Genomic DNA, 12,931 nt, shown 5'->3' with positions numbered 1-12,931 from the left:
TTCTGCCCCAGGAGGAGGTCTAGATCTAGACTGAAGGGTTTGTGCTTCCTCCTCCAACAGGCCTCCTCGACCTGTGCCACAACCCCGACTACCAGTGCTTTCCTTGGAAGAAAGGGCCTGACCCATTTGGATGGAGCCCATTTCAAACCTGAGGGAGTGGACACACATGCGTATCCACTTCCCCAGGTTACCAGGTCAAAGGGCCCTTCTGTCTTCCAGGTCTCCGGATCCTTGACTAGGACTGGAGGCCTGGCTTGCAGGTGCAGCTGTATGTGGTGACCAAAGTGCCTCACTATAGAGGGATTAAGGTTGTCAAAGGAGCAATTTAAAAAATTAATCATAAAAAGTGCCTTGGACAGTCGGACATGTGGGGACTCCACTGCCGTGCATTGTTGTTTCAGAACCTTTTTTAGGCTCTGGTAGGTCCTCTCCACCACGGCTTGGCCTGTCGGGGAATAGGGGATGCCGGTCTTGTGCTCTATTCCCCATTGCTGCAGGAAGCTCTTGAGTTCCCTGGATTTGTACGCTGGGCCTTTGTCAGTTTTGATGACCTTGGGGTTGCCCACCACACAGAAAGCCTGCACAAGATGTTTTTCTGTTTTGGCTGCTTTTTGCCCTGTATGGGCAGAAGCATAGACTGCACCAGAGAAGGCATCCATGGAAACATGGACGTAATTCAACCGGCCAAAAGATGGGACACGTGTCACGTCCATTTGCCACACCTCACAACTAGACAAGCCTCTGGGGTTGATACCAGAGCTGATGGATGGGAGTTGATGGGACTGGCACTGAGAGCAAGTAGCCACAATCACCTTGGCCTGTTCTCGAGTGATCTGAAATTTTCGAACAAGGCCAGGGGCGTTTTGGTGGAATAGCTGGTGGCTAATCTTAGCTTGGCTGCACACATCTGGGAGTGGGAGCCATCTGGACTGAAATGGCAAGGGCATCAGCTCTTTGATTGCCCCCTGCAATGCACCCCAGCAGGTCGGTATGCATTACGAAAAAAGGTTGCTCTCAGTGGGAGACCAGCATGACTGATCTTGAGAGCAAGTTGAATAAGGGAATGTTGGACACTTCCTGCAATACTGCATTTTCTGCTCTGGACACTACACCTGCAATGTAAGACGAATTTGTGACCAAATTGAACGGTTCAGAGAGCCTCTTGAAAGCCCTGATGACTGTGTCCAATTCTTGAGGTGATCCTTCCACCTCGGTAACATCAGCCTCCCACCGCTGGGTTTGAGGATTCTTCCAAGTCATTACAGACTTGTGAGATGCTCTGGACACATGAGTAAACACGGTCAGTGCCTTCAGAGGGGTTCGTCTCTGAACCCAGAGCCAAAAAAAAAAAAAATAAGACAAGGAAAATTGAACATCCTGATTAAAATTTTTGTGGGCCGGCCAATCAACAGCGATTTGGCCAGTGTAGCTGTCCAGTGCAAATTGTAACATCTCATTCTCTCTGAGCAGTTTGTCAGATGTGTCCTTTTTGAATTGGCCCGATTTCAATTGGATGGAGATGTGAATGCAGTCAAAATCACAACCTGCAAGCTCCCTGACCTGTAATCTTGCCTCGTGGATCAGTTCTGCCACCAGCTCTTGTGGCTGTGTCATCCTCTTGGACCTATGGTGGCCGAGGAAGACCCACTCTATAATTAAGAGAGGGTCTCTCGAGCCTCAGTCGTTGTCCTTGGGGGACTCGTCCCACTGCAAAATCACCCCATGGAGGTGTGGCAACTTTCCTAGAATAATAAATTTGAACAGCAGACCCGGCTGATATCTGTGGGCCTGCCTGGCCGAAGTAGACTTTTGGATTTTCTCCAGTGCTGTCTCTGCCTCCTGGATAAGTGACCTAGGAGAACTGAGCTCCACTCCCCCTTTCAATAAATTGAAAAGGGGGCTAGGTTGTTGGTTGGAATTCCTAGCCAAGGCCTTACCCAATTCAAAGACCCACACAACTGGTGGACATCTGCCAAGGTCTTAACATTACTCTTTATAACCAATTTTTGCAGCACAATGGTCCACCTGCTAATCTCCAAACCCAGGTACTTCCAAGGTGGCATCCACTGAATTTTGTCCTGCTGAAGCTCAAAGCCTGCAGCAATCAATGCATTGATTGTCAGGTCAAGTGCGTGAGTAAGTATGTCATCCATTGGAGCAAACAAGTGTGTCGTCCATATAATGGAAAATTATAGCGTCTTTTGCGGCTGTATGTACTGGGGACAACAAGGAAGCCACGTACCACTGGCAGATATCAGGGCTGTTTTTCATTCCCTGTGTTAAAACATGCCAATGGTAGCACTTCCCTGGGGCTTCATGATTGATGGTGGGGACCATGAAGGCAAAACATGGGGCATTGTCAAGGTGTAGGGGAATTTAAAAAAACCAGTCTTTTACATCTACAATTGCCAAATCCCAATTTTGGGGGAGCATCGTTGGGGACGGCATCCCTGGTTGGAGAGGACCCATGTCCTTGATAACATTATTAATTTGGAGGAGGTCATGGAGGATCCACCACTTATCTTTGTTGGGTTTTTTGATGACAAAAACTGGGGAGTTCCATTCCGACATGGTCTCTACCAGATTACCTTTAAGCAGCTGCTCCTGGACGAGCTCATTGAGCACCTTCAACTTTTGTTTATTGAGTGGCCACTGTTCTACCCATCCTGGTTTATCGGTCTTCCAATGCAGCTTCTGGGTAGGACGCTCTTCCGTGACCGCAGCCCAAAAAACTTGGGGAGCTGCTGGGAGGTCAATTCTGGCTCCCCACTGGGCAAGAAGGTCTCTCTCCCACTGGGGTTCCATATATTCTAAAACAAATGGGCCTATAGATGCCAATTGCCTATCCAGCCCCTTAATTTGCACAATACTCTTGGATTGTCTCGCCAATTGCATGCCCCTAACACCTTGAACGCGACCAGCCACATCCTGCAACTCCCAATGTGACGGCCATTCTCGAGAAGGAATGATTGTCACATCTGCCCCTGTGTTCAAAAGCCCCTGGACAGATTTGTGATCTCCACCCCTCAAAAGGCAGCAGGTGATCTGGGGTTTTTCTCTCCCCAAAACCTGGGTCCAGGCTGCCATGTAAGGGACATCTTGCTGAGGTATGCAAGGCAGCTCTGAACTCCAGGTCAGCTCAGGCACTGGGATGGCCTGAGCTACAACCTGGCCTTCAGGCAGGAAGAGGGGAGGGCGGACACAGTACAGTCCCATAGAAAACTTCCCTGGGTCTGATGTTAAGAGACCCGGGACTATATTTAATTCAAGCAGTGTAAACTTTGTGTCTCCGACGACGACATACTTACATCCGATCTGTCTCCAGTTACCTGGGCACTCAAAGAAAACAGTTACCAGATGGAAGTTGAAGTCTCTTAGATGGAGTGGTCCGGGCAGCTGCAACCTGAAAGGGATAGTTTTAGAAAGTGTGGTTAAAATGGGACTAGGTTGAATGCAGTCTAGACAAGTCAAGTCCAGTTTAACAAAGTCAGTTTCGGTTGTGGACACAGGCAGGCCTGGTTTAGAATTCTCTCCTCCTTTCTCCTCCCAACAAGATGTTTTTAAACCTGCCTCATTTGTTTCTTCACACAAGGAGGGACTGCACTCAGAAACTAGTTTTTTTGTTGGGGGTTTCCCTGAGGTTCCTGCCCTTTCCTAAATTCTAAAAACTGGAATCTCTGGGGGCAGTCAGGCATCCAGTGTCCAAGCTTCCCACAGAGATGGCAGGGAGCAGTTCTCCTTTGGAACGGTCCTGTGGTGCGGGGACGTGATGGACAATCGGCCGAAGGCAGGGCTGGATCTACAGGTGTGATCTCCATGGTGTCAGCGGCAGCAATCCTTCGGGGTTGCAGTCAGGTTTTGTAGATGAGGTCTCCTGGTGACAGCGAGACTTTGTGTGCACGAACTTCCAGCATGTGCTGCAGAGTAGGAGGAGGGTCCGGGGTAAACTGAAAATGGCAGCTTTGCAATCCAGGTTAGCATTTGCAGACGCTACCTCCTTGAGAATCTCCATCCTGGCCTCCTCACTCTGCGCCTGCAAATCAAACTGCCTTGTGAAGGCAGTCAACAAAGGACATAAATGATTCATCTGCATGCTGGAAAATTCTAGAATAGGTGAAACACTGCTGACCCCAACCACAAGAAAGCCCTTTCTGCTGCCCTGGCAGTTTCTTTCAATGCCTCCAGGGGAATGGACCTAGCTTGGGAATGACCATCTGCCCAATTTCCCATCCCGCACAGATGTTCATTTGAGATGATATCACCATCAAAATCAATACCAGTGTGGGGATTGTCCCAAAGGGAGGGTAGGATTCCCACCACCTCCTTTTTCAATGATGCCTCCCACATGACAAACTCCGTGGGGTTTAGCAGGCATGAAAAAAGGTGCCACAAGTCAGAGGAGGTGACTTCTGATTCTGTCAACATGGCCCTCAGGATTCCCCAGAAGTACTGGCTCTCCCAGGAGAAATCCTTTTGGGCCTTGCACAGGTCTTTGATAACATTGTGGGGGAATGGGTTCCACTGGGCCTGGGCTCTCCCCTCCATCTCTGGGTGATATGGACCGGAGCCACTGAAGGGATGGAAACCGGCTCCGGGTCCCGGGTCTCCACCCCTCTCCCCCAGGGCACCGGAGCATGGGAACCAGAAGGCAGGGCATGGGAACCGGAACTGAGAAGGGAAGGGGACTGGCTGGAGGACTGGATGGGGATGTCAGATGTTTGGGTCTCTGCCCCAAGGGAGGAGTCAAAGGGCAGAGCTTCATAGGAGGGAGGAGAAATGGGAGGAGCTGCCAAGGGAGGAGGGGCAGAAGGAAGTTGGGAGGAGTCTAGGGACAGGAAGGGGTTTTTTGGGGAACAAAAAGGATTGTGGGATAAGGAAGGAGAAAGGGCGGGAAAAACCATGTGGCTCCCTCCATCTTGTGCTCCATGGGAGCCACCTTGGGGAGGGAGATAAAACCGAACTGAGGATTTAGAAACTGGGGATTTATTAACTGCGTGAGAGAGGGAAGGAAAAGAACGCTGAAGAGTCTGGCCAGGACTCCTCGGGCGGGGGGATAGGGAGCATTGAGGGGAGCCAGGGGAATGGTGGACACCCTGTGTTGTGCTGAAGCGGGCTGCTCCTCTCAAAATCCCACTTTTAGGGCAAACAGGGGAGGAAGAAGGGCTAGGAGCAGAGGAACAGGGAGAATTGGGCATTAAGCTCTGTAAAGACAACTGTTTTCCCAATTGAGCTGGATTTTAACACCGATTTAATTTGAGAAGTCCAACATAGGATTTTTATCAAAGAAGAGTCCCCCGACTTAACAGAATCTTGTAATTTACAATTAACAACATCCCAGAAACCGGGGTCATAAATTTGGTTGGGGGAAATTGCTGGAAATTGGGAAAACAGCCATTTTACTAGTTTTCTAAACTCTTATTTCTGAACCTTAACCCCCCCCCCCCCCAAGGATTCCCGCAACTTGGGTAAAAGCTCTCACAGAAAAGAAAGCACCCATGATAAAGATATTATGTGGTGCGACTCAGTCCACCCACCGCCCCAGAAAAACTTTAAGAAAAGGAACAAAGAGCCCCACACCAGCCCCTGTCAGAAAAAAGAGAAAGCTGCACAGCAAAGTGAAGCCCCCCGCCACACTGCACGGAAAACGGCAAATGGCAGCTGCGGGCTCCCCCATACCATGCCACACGGCTCTTAAAATGGTGGGTGACAGCTGCCAGCTCCTCTGCGCCATGTGGTCGCCATGCAGGAGCTTGGAGCCACCCATGCCAGTGTCCCGCTGCAGCAGCAGGAACCAGCTGCACCGAAAAGCAGGAGCAGGAACAGGCCTGTGCTGCACCAAGAGAGCCCAAAAACCGAGCCAGCATCGCACCACCAGGTAGAGGAGGGGCAGGGAGAGAACGTGCCACGGCTGCAAAACCGTGCGCGTGAAAAAGGGCAGAGGAAAATGCTGCGCAGTGCCCGGGGATAGACAGAATAGAAAGACAAGGAGAGAAACAGAGAAATACTTGCAATCTGGCGAGGACCAAAAGAAATCTGAGAGCAGTGGTTTCTGCTGGGGGAACGACTCCTTGGGTGTGAGGAGCTGCCATTCCCAATCCCTCAGAGCACCACTCACCAAAAAGGAGTTGACTCTTCTGGAGGTAATTTGACGGCCAATGAGACTTACAGCCTCGTCCACGGAGTCTAGAGATGCCCTCAAGCCCCACGTTGGGTGCCAAAACTGAAGCGGTCCAGCTGGAGAACGACTGTCCTTCTCAGACATCCCGGCTAGCTATCCAGCACCGCTAGCAGTAGGAGGGCACTATCCCGATCTCCATGGTTTGGGACAGCCCCTAAGATAACCACTCTGTGCTATGACAGCAGCACTACCTTGTGGTAGGACATGGCTTGGCTTATGGCCAAGTCAGCAGAAAAAGAAGAGAGCGCTCTCCAGTTATGGTGAATCCAGGTTTATTGGGTCCTAGGGGGAACCGACAGCCAAATAGAAAGAGGGGGAAGTTGCAAGAGCTTATAAGGAGGGAGGGAAACAAGGGAGGAGTCAGTCCTTGGACTAATAGGGTTTCAGAGGGGAGTGGGATACAAAAGATTGACTTAGGGAGAACACCAATGGGGATAACTTGAGGGTGGGGCCCTGGCCTCTGAACCAATCACTCAACGCTCTAGCTAGAAGTTTCTAGAGAGTTCTAGAGAGAAGGGTGGGAGCGTTGAGTGACAGACAGGGCACCGGGGAGGGATTTGAGAGAGGGTACATTAATCTCCAAGGCAACTGGGGAGGAGTTGGGATAACAGGCAGCACAAGGGAGGGAAGGGAGAACCAGGGCAGAACCATTACATGATAGGGGGGAACAGAACAGTCCAACTTATACAGACACAACACAACGTCTGGGATCTCTAATTCTTTTCTTAGTCCAGTGAGCCCCCTTAAAGAATCTGTGTTTTGCTGCTGAGCAGAGAAAATGAAAGCAGTCTTCAGAGTTGTACCTACACCCCAGCCAGAGTCATATGTTGGTCATTTGCCTGGTTTACTTGCAGGACCTTTTGGGCAGGTTTGACTTGCTCACTCATGTTTGGCAGGTAATGGTGGAGTTGTTTAGAGTATAGCGGTGATGAGCATTCTGCTGGAGTTTGGAAGAGGCAAGTTGAAATTCCTCTTCTGCCTTGGTCCTTCACATCTTGTGAGTAATAGCTGGGAGCTATTATTGAATAAACATAATTTTGTGGTATTACAGGGGGATAGCTTTATCCAGACTTAGGTCCAGAGGTCCTAAGTGCCTCAAAAGAGATGGAGGCATACTTCAGCACTTGAGAGGTATTTCATCTAAATTCAGCAAACTGTAAACTACTTCTGTGGTTGGTGGAGTGAATGGCAACATTTTAGATGGATCAAATTATCTTCTGGAAATGCCTATTGCTATTGTCCAGGAGAGGAGGAAACAGCTATTTTAAGTAGCTGAAGTCAGGTGAAATTATTCCAGTCCTGATGGGTACATTTTAAATTCCAGCCTAGGTTCACACCCAGGGACAACCTAAGTTCACTAGAGACAAGCCACCTGATCCAGCACTTCCTGCACAGCTCCTTGTCTTCCAGACTTGGATGATGGAGACAACTTGCCCTGCAAAAGTCTCACATCAGACCTAGGTCTTGCCTGTAGTCTGAAACTTTCAATGTTTGATTATCTTGAAAGTAGAAGTGAAGAAGGTAACAAGGCCACCCCATGCTTGTACTAGCCCATTCTCCAAAAGCACTCTGTGGGTCAGGGGTAGGGTGGAAAAGAGAAACAAAGAAGCTGAAGTCAGAGGGTAAAGAGGAGAGTGGACCATGTGGGTAAGATCTTAGCGGTGTTTAAATCCCAAACTGTTTACATTTTCTAGTGAATTGTATATAACCATACAATATATAACAAATCTGCAGAGGAACAAGGGCTGCATTTTCTAATTAGAGAATTTTATCTTTTAGGCTTTTCTTGGATGTATCCTTGCTGCCATTACCATACAAGTGTTTTACAGAAAGCAAAACTGTTTCAACAGCTGAGACTGGCAAAACCCTTACATACCCTGCAGCCATATTATTAATGTATTTGACTAAGAGGTGTTTGTTTGAATCGCCACTCCAAACTGTGTGAAGGAGATGTGTAAACAAAGGTTTCTTGCCTGCTTGGGTGACTGCAATAGTTATTCTACTAGGCTTACCATTTTTATCTGATAAAAGAGCAAGTTGCTGTCCTTTCTCAGGGAAAATGCTCTGCTTGGAAGTGTATGAGACCTGCATTCAAAGAGTATGTTGGATTGAAACTACTCCCACTTTCTATAGGTGGGGTATGTCACAGGAATAACTTTCTCTAACACTGTCTGTAGAGACATCTCAGCAGTGGCAAACCCTTGTGGGCAGGTCAAGTTAAAAAATCACGTACATCACCATCTGTCATGCCATCTCTAATCCCTTACTTCTGACCTTTGTAGTGCCAGTGGTTTGGCATGACCTGCCTTCATCTAGTTCTTCCTTCAGGTGCTGCCAGTCATCACTCACCAACTTGCCTAAAACACCATGAACAAATTCTCTGTAAAAATAAGTAAACTGATACTCAGCCATAATCGAGAACTGTTACCAGAACAGGCTTTTTTTTTTGGGGGGGGGGGTGGAATTACAATGCTTTAGCAATTATAAATCCTATAAAAGGCCCTAATCATTAAATTGTGCCTTGCACAGTAGTGTTTGGGATTCTTTGGAATGCTACCATTTCAGAGTGATTTTTTTTTTAATGTGCATGTAAAAAAGTCAAACTCTTACCTTCTTGCCCAACAAACCTCTCCTGTAGAAACGCGGGTTGGGTTAACATTCAGGCAATGCAGTCAGATCCACAACACAACACTCGCCACAGCTGGCTCAGCGAGAGAGGCAGAAGGCTCTTTTGACGGTATGTTCCAGCAGAGGTTTATTACATGGAGGCTGAAAGAAATCCAGGCAAAAGAGGAAGAGCATATGGGCTGGATGGCTTAAGAAGGGGAAGGGATTGGGGGCTGAGCTAAGGGCATGGCGAAGGGGATTAGTCTCCAGGAGAGAGGGAGCAGCCTGCCGGGGCACTCAACCAATGTGGAAACAGGGAAAGGAGAAACCAGGGGAGATTGTGAAATATAGGGATCAGTGAGACAGAGGTTCATGGGGGAGTGTTATCTTTCTAGCAGGAGAAATAAACTCTATGGTACAGTGCCCTTGGGAATTGGCTGGGGTGGGGGGAGTTCATGGGATGCTGGACTTTAGCAAATCCTGTAAAAAGGCCCTAATCATTAAATTGTGCCATGCACAGTAGTGTTTGAGTTTCTTTGGAATGCTACCATTTCAGAGTGATTTTTTTAAATGCACATATAAAAAAGTCAAAGTCTCACCTTCTTGCAAATGAACTGAGCTTTATCTATGTTAAAGAGATCGATAAATAGTCCCATTGGGAAACCACAGACAGATACTTCTCTATAATAAGAATAATTGGTAAAAAATAATTTCAGATGTGCCTGTGTCTATGGCAATCAGAGTCTTCTGCCCTCTCTCCGCAATTAGTTTAGGCTTCTTGGCTAAAAAATGTTAAATCCTGCAGAGATGGCCCTCTGTGTTTGAGTCCTTGAGAGCTTTCCGCAATCAGACCTGTCTGTTCATTGATAGAAATGCTGAGAGTTTCTTCTGTCTCAGCAGACCATCAGATAACTCTTTTAAGTCAGTGGATTACTTTTTGACTTCCTCTGGATACATTTTTTGTATTGTTTTATTCTGATCATAAAATCTGACAATCTTGATGTTGCTGTTTTGTGGACAGAAATAGAAGGCCCTTAAAAGTGAAAACACGTTTTACTTCAGGGTTTAGACTCGGATAAAAATCCAAATTTCACAATAATAAAAATGAAGCCAAATAGAGCTCTTTTCATAAATGTGTTAAGATGTTGCTCCTACATTGTCTGCTGGGAGCAAAATGTGTGGGGAAATCTTTAGTTCTGCACAGTTGAGGCGATTTTGCTACAAGTTTCTTCTACACTAGCTCAAGCAAAGCAAACAGCTGTCAGCAGCTGGAGTGCATTACATAATCTTCTAAACATTTCTTTCCATTTAGTTCTACCAGGAAGGATCCATTTCCCTCAGTCAGAGATATGCATCAAAAACAGGGTAAGATGGAGGAAGAAATAAGGAGGTTCTCTTCAAAAGTGAAAATCTCACCAGCTCTTTCAATATTAAGAAAAGGTCAGTTGTCTGGTAATTATAATGCAAACCTTCAAAATCAATATTCTATGTAATATCTCCGCATAAAAAAATAACAACCAGAACCCTGCAATATAAAAGCAGTTCATTAGTATAATGACGAAAAAAACCTTTCCAATTTCAACTTTAACTAGCCAGTAAAAATATCCTCTGAGCAAAGTGCCAGTAGTTAAATGGCAATATATTGGCCTCTGGTGGAGGCTTTAAATTAAGGGCTATTAACTGCAGTGTAATTGTGCACAATAGAATTGTATTACATTACATTGCATTACACTGACAGTCATTAATGAAGTTTCCCAAGGTAACAATTTAAGCAGGATTTTTTACCACTAATTTTGCCTAGTGGAGTTCTTTAATTTATGTGTGAACCACTATGTATACAGACAGTCTCCTTGATTTTTGGATTCCAGATACAGTTTTCTTTTGTGCCAGAGTATTTGGTGTTTCAGAGACTAAGACAATTAGGAATTTCTCTATCTTGCCTTTTCACCGCTGTTTCTTATGCATAGAGTCTTTCTCTATCTTGCCTTTTCACCGCTTTGCTTATGCATAGAGTCAGCATTCCTAAAGAGGGAATACAATTCTTCCATTATTAATTTCTTTCACCCTTACACATAACTTCAAATATAGGGATTATTGTGTATCACCTTTCGTTAAAGCACTGCATCTTAGAATCTCAGACAGACTCTTTCCTCTGCATGTAACTTCCAAAGCTTTTTTTCAAACTCATAGCACTCACTGTTAGCTGCATTTTTCTACAAAGGGACAAAACAATGCTTGTCACTTCCTTACACTGATTGTCTTATGCTACCAAGGAGCAGCCGAGTTACAGTTACCGTTTCATCTCTAGTATCCAGCAGTCTGCACACATAAATGTAATTTTAACAAGCAAATAAGCATCCTACAAGAAAAATTTCATGTGTGAAGTTAACAGAACCTTGTGTTCTCACTTTTCTTCTCATTTTGATTTTTTACCAAGACAGAAAAAAATCTACAACATAACCTTCTACACACGGGTAAACCCATTTCTGGGATTATGTCAAGAATAGCCTTTCAAAAGCCTGTTATCCCTGCAAATTAACAAACTCTAGTTTTTGCAGATGAGCTTTAATTTTGAATATCCAAAAATCCTAGGACCTAGTGAGCTGCATCTCAACATTCTCATCCTTTGTATTTGAAAAGCCATGACTGTCAGGTGAAGTCTATAATGACTATATGTTCCATGCATGTAGAGATGCACTCAGTTATGATGATCCTGTGTAAAAGGTGTGATAACTTTCACCACAATGCACAAAGTGCTCTTTGCACATCCTTGTTCCTGTGAGCTGGGCCCCCTTCTACCCTGTTTTACTGACAGGGTTTCCCCTTCCACATCAGCCTGAGCACTTTGCACGTTAGTCCAAATCACAACTTTCTCTCTTGATGCTTGTGAGGAATACTCTCTTGTGGAAAAAGTTTGTGGTAGACACCTGCTTACTTTAAAATTTTTAAAAAGTTTATTAAACCTTAACAAAAATACAACAAAAGGACTAAATAAGGAAAAATTGCAGCGCTGGGAACAGCCTTCATGGCTGCCTACCATGTGGCAGGTTCATCTTCAAGATGGATGCTCAGTGTTTTATACCCCTAGGAATTGCATCAGCCAACCCTGGCCCCTCCCCAAGGTCTGTCAGTCGACTCTTCTTTGCCATTTATCAGTGGAGACTGCTTTCTTGTCACTTGATTGGAGGGCCACGTGTTGTCATGCCCCTTAGAAACAAGCTTTTCCATTCCCAACTGCCCCATGGAAGGGGCACATGTGCCCACCTTCTTTCTACCTGTCCTAGACAACCCAGGCTGCCTAATGGCAACAATACAGAGGGGGAGAGGAGGAAAGGGAACTATGGAGAGGACAGAGGACATCTAAACTACAATAACATAACTATGCCTCAATAAAGATTCTCTTAATATTCACACAGTATTCATCCCTCAATTGCAAGAGCCAATCATCTCACTATCCATCTGTAACAAGTTGAAAGAGAACAAAGTCATCAAAGCATCACTTACTTACTGATAACAAGTCTTCTGAGTTCAGGTGCATCTCACTGAGGAGGTATATATCTCTCTAAAATGCACAAACTTTTACACTCTTCCTCAACCATTGTTGTCTCTGTCCTATTATCCCATTGGCTGGGTATCAGGAACTCACATTCCTCACATTCTTTTTGAATGCCCAAAGTGCTCCCTTCCCTCCCCCCCCCACTTTCTATACCTCTAAGTACCAAGCACTGGTTAACTCCCCTTTTCCTACCCCACCCCACCCCACACTGAAGCAGCCTAGGCTCATGCTAGCTACATCTTTGCCTAAAAGACTGTTTCTAGTTCAAAACCCTTCTCACTATCTTGCCCAAACTTGACAGACATGAGAAGCTCTTTTGTCATAGTCATGTTGGACCAACTAACCATCCTTCATCTTTCAAAATGGCCCTGTGGTCATAGAAGCTGAAGTTTTAATCAAGACCAGCTGCAACAGTGGTTGTTGACCTGCACCATCAATCTACTCCTCCTCAAGTTCCTCCTTTCACTGGCAAGTGAAAGGGCAGGGCACCACTGGGTCCTGGCACTCTTGGTCCTCACTTGCACAGCCTCACACTTATTCGTGCTTTGCTCCAGGTCTTGCCTGGTGTAGGGAATGAGTAAAAAGTAAGG

Source organism: Zonotrichia leucophrys, chromosome Z (assembly GCF_028769735.1).
Source record: "Zonotrichia leucophrys gambelii isolate GWCS_2022_RI chromosome Z, RI_Zleu_2.0, whole genome shotgun sequence".
Lineage (NCBI taxonomy): Eukaryota > Metazoa > Chordata > Aves > Passeriformes > Passerellidae > Zonotrichia > Zonotrichia leucophrys.
This window is presented reverse-complemented; position numbering follows the sequence as displayed.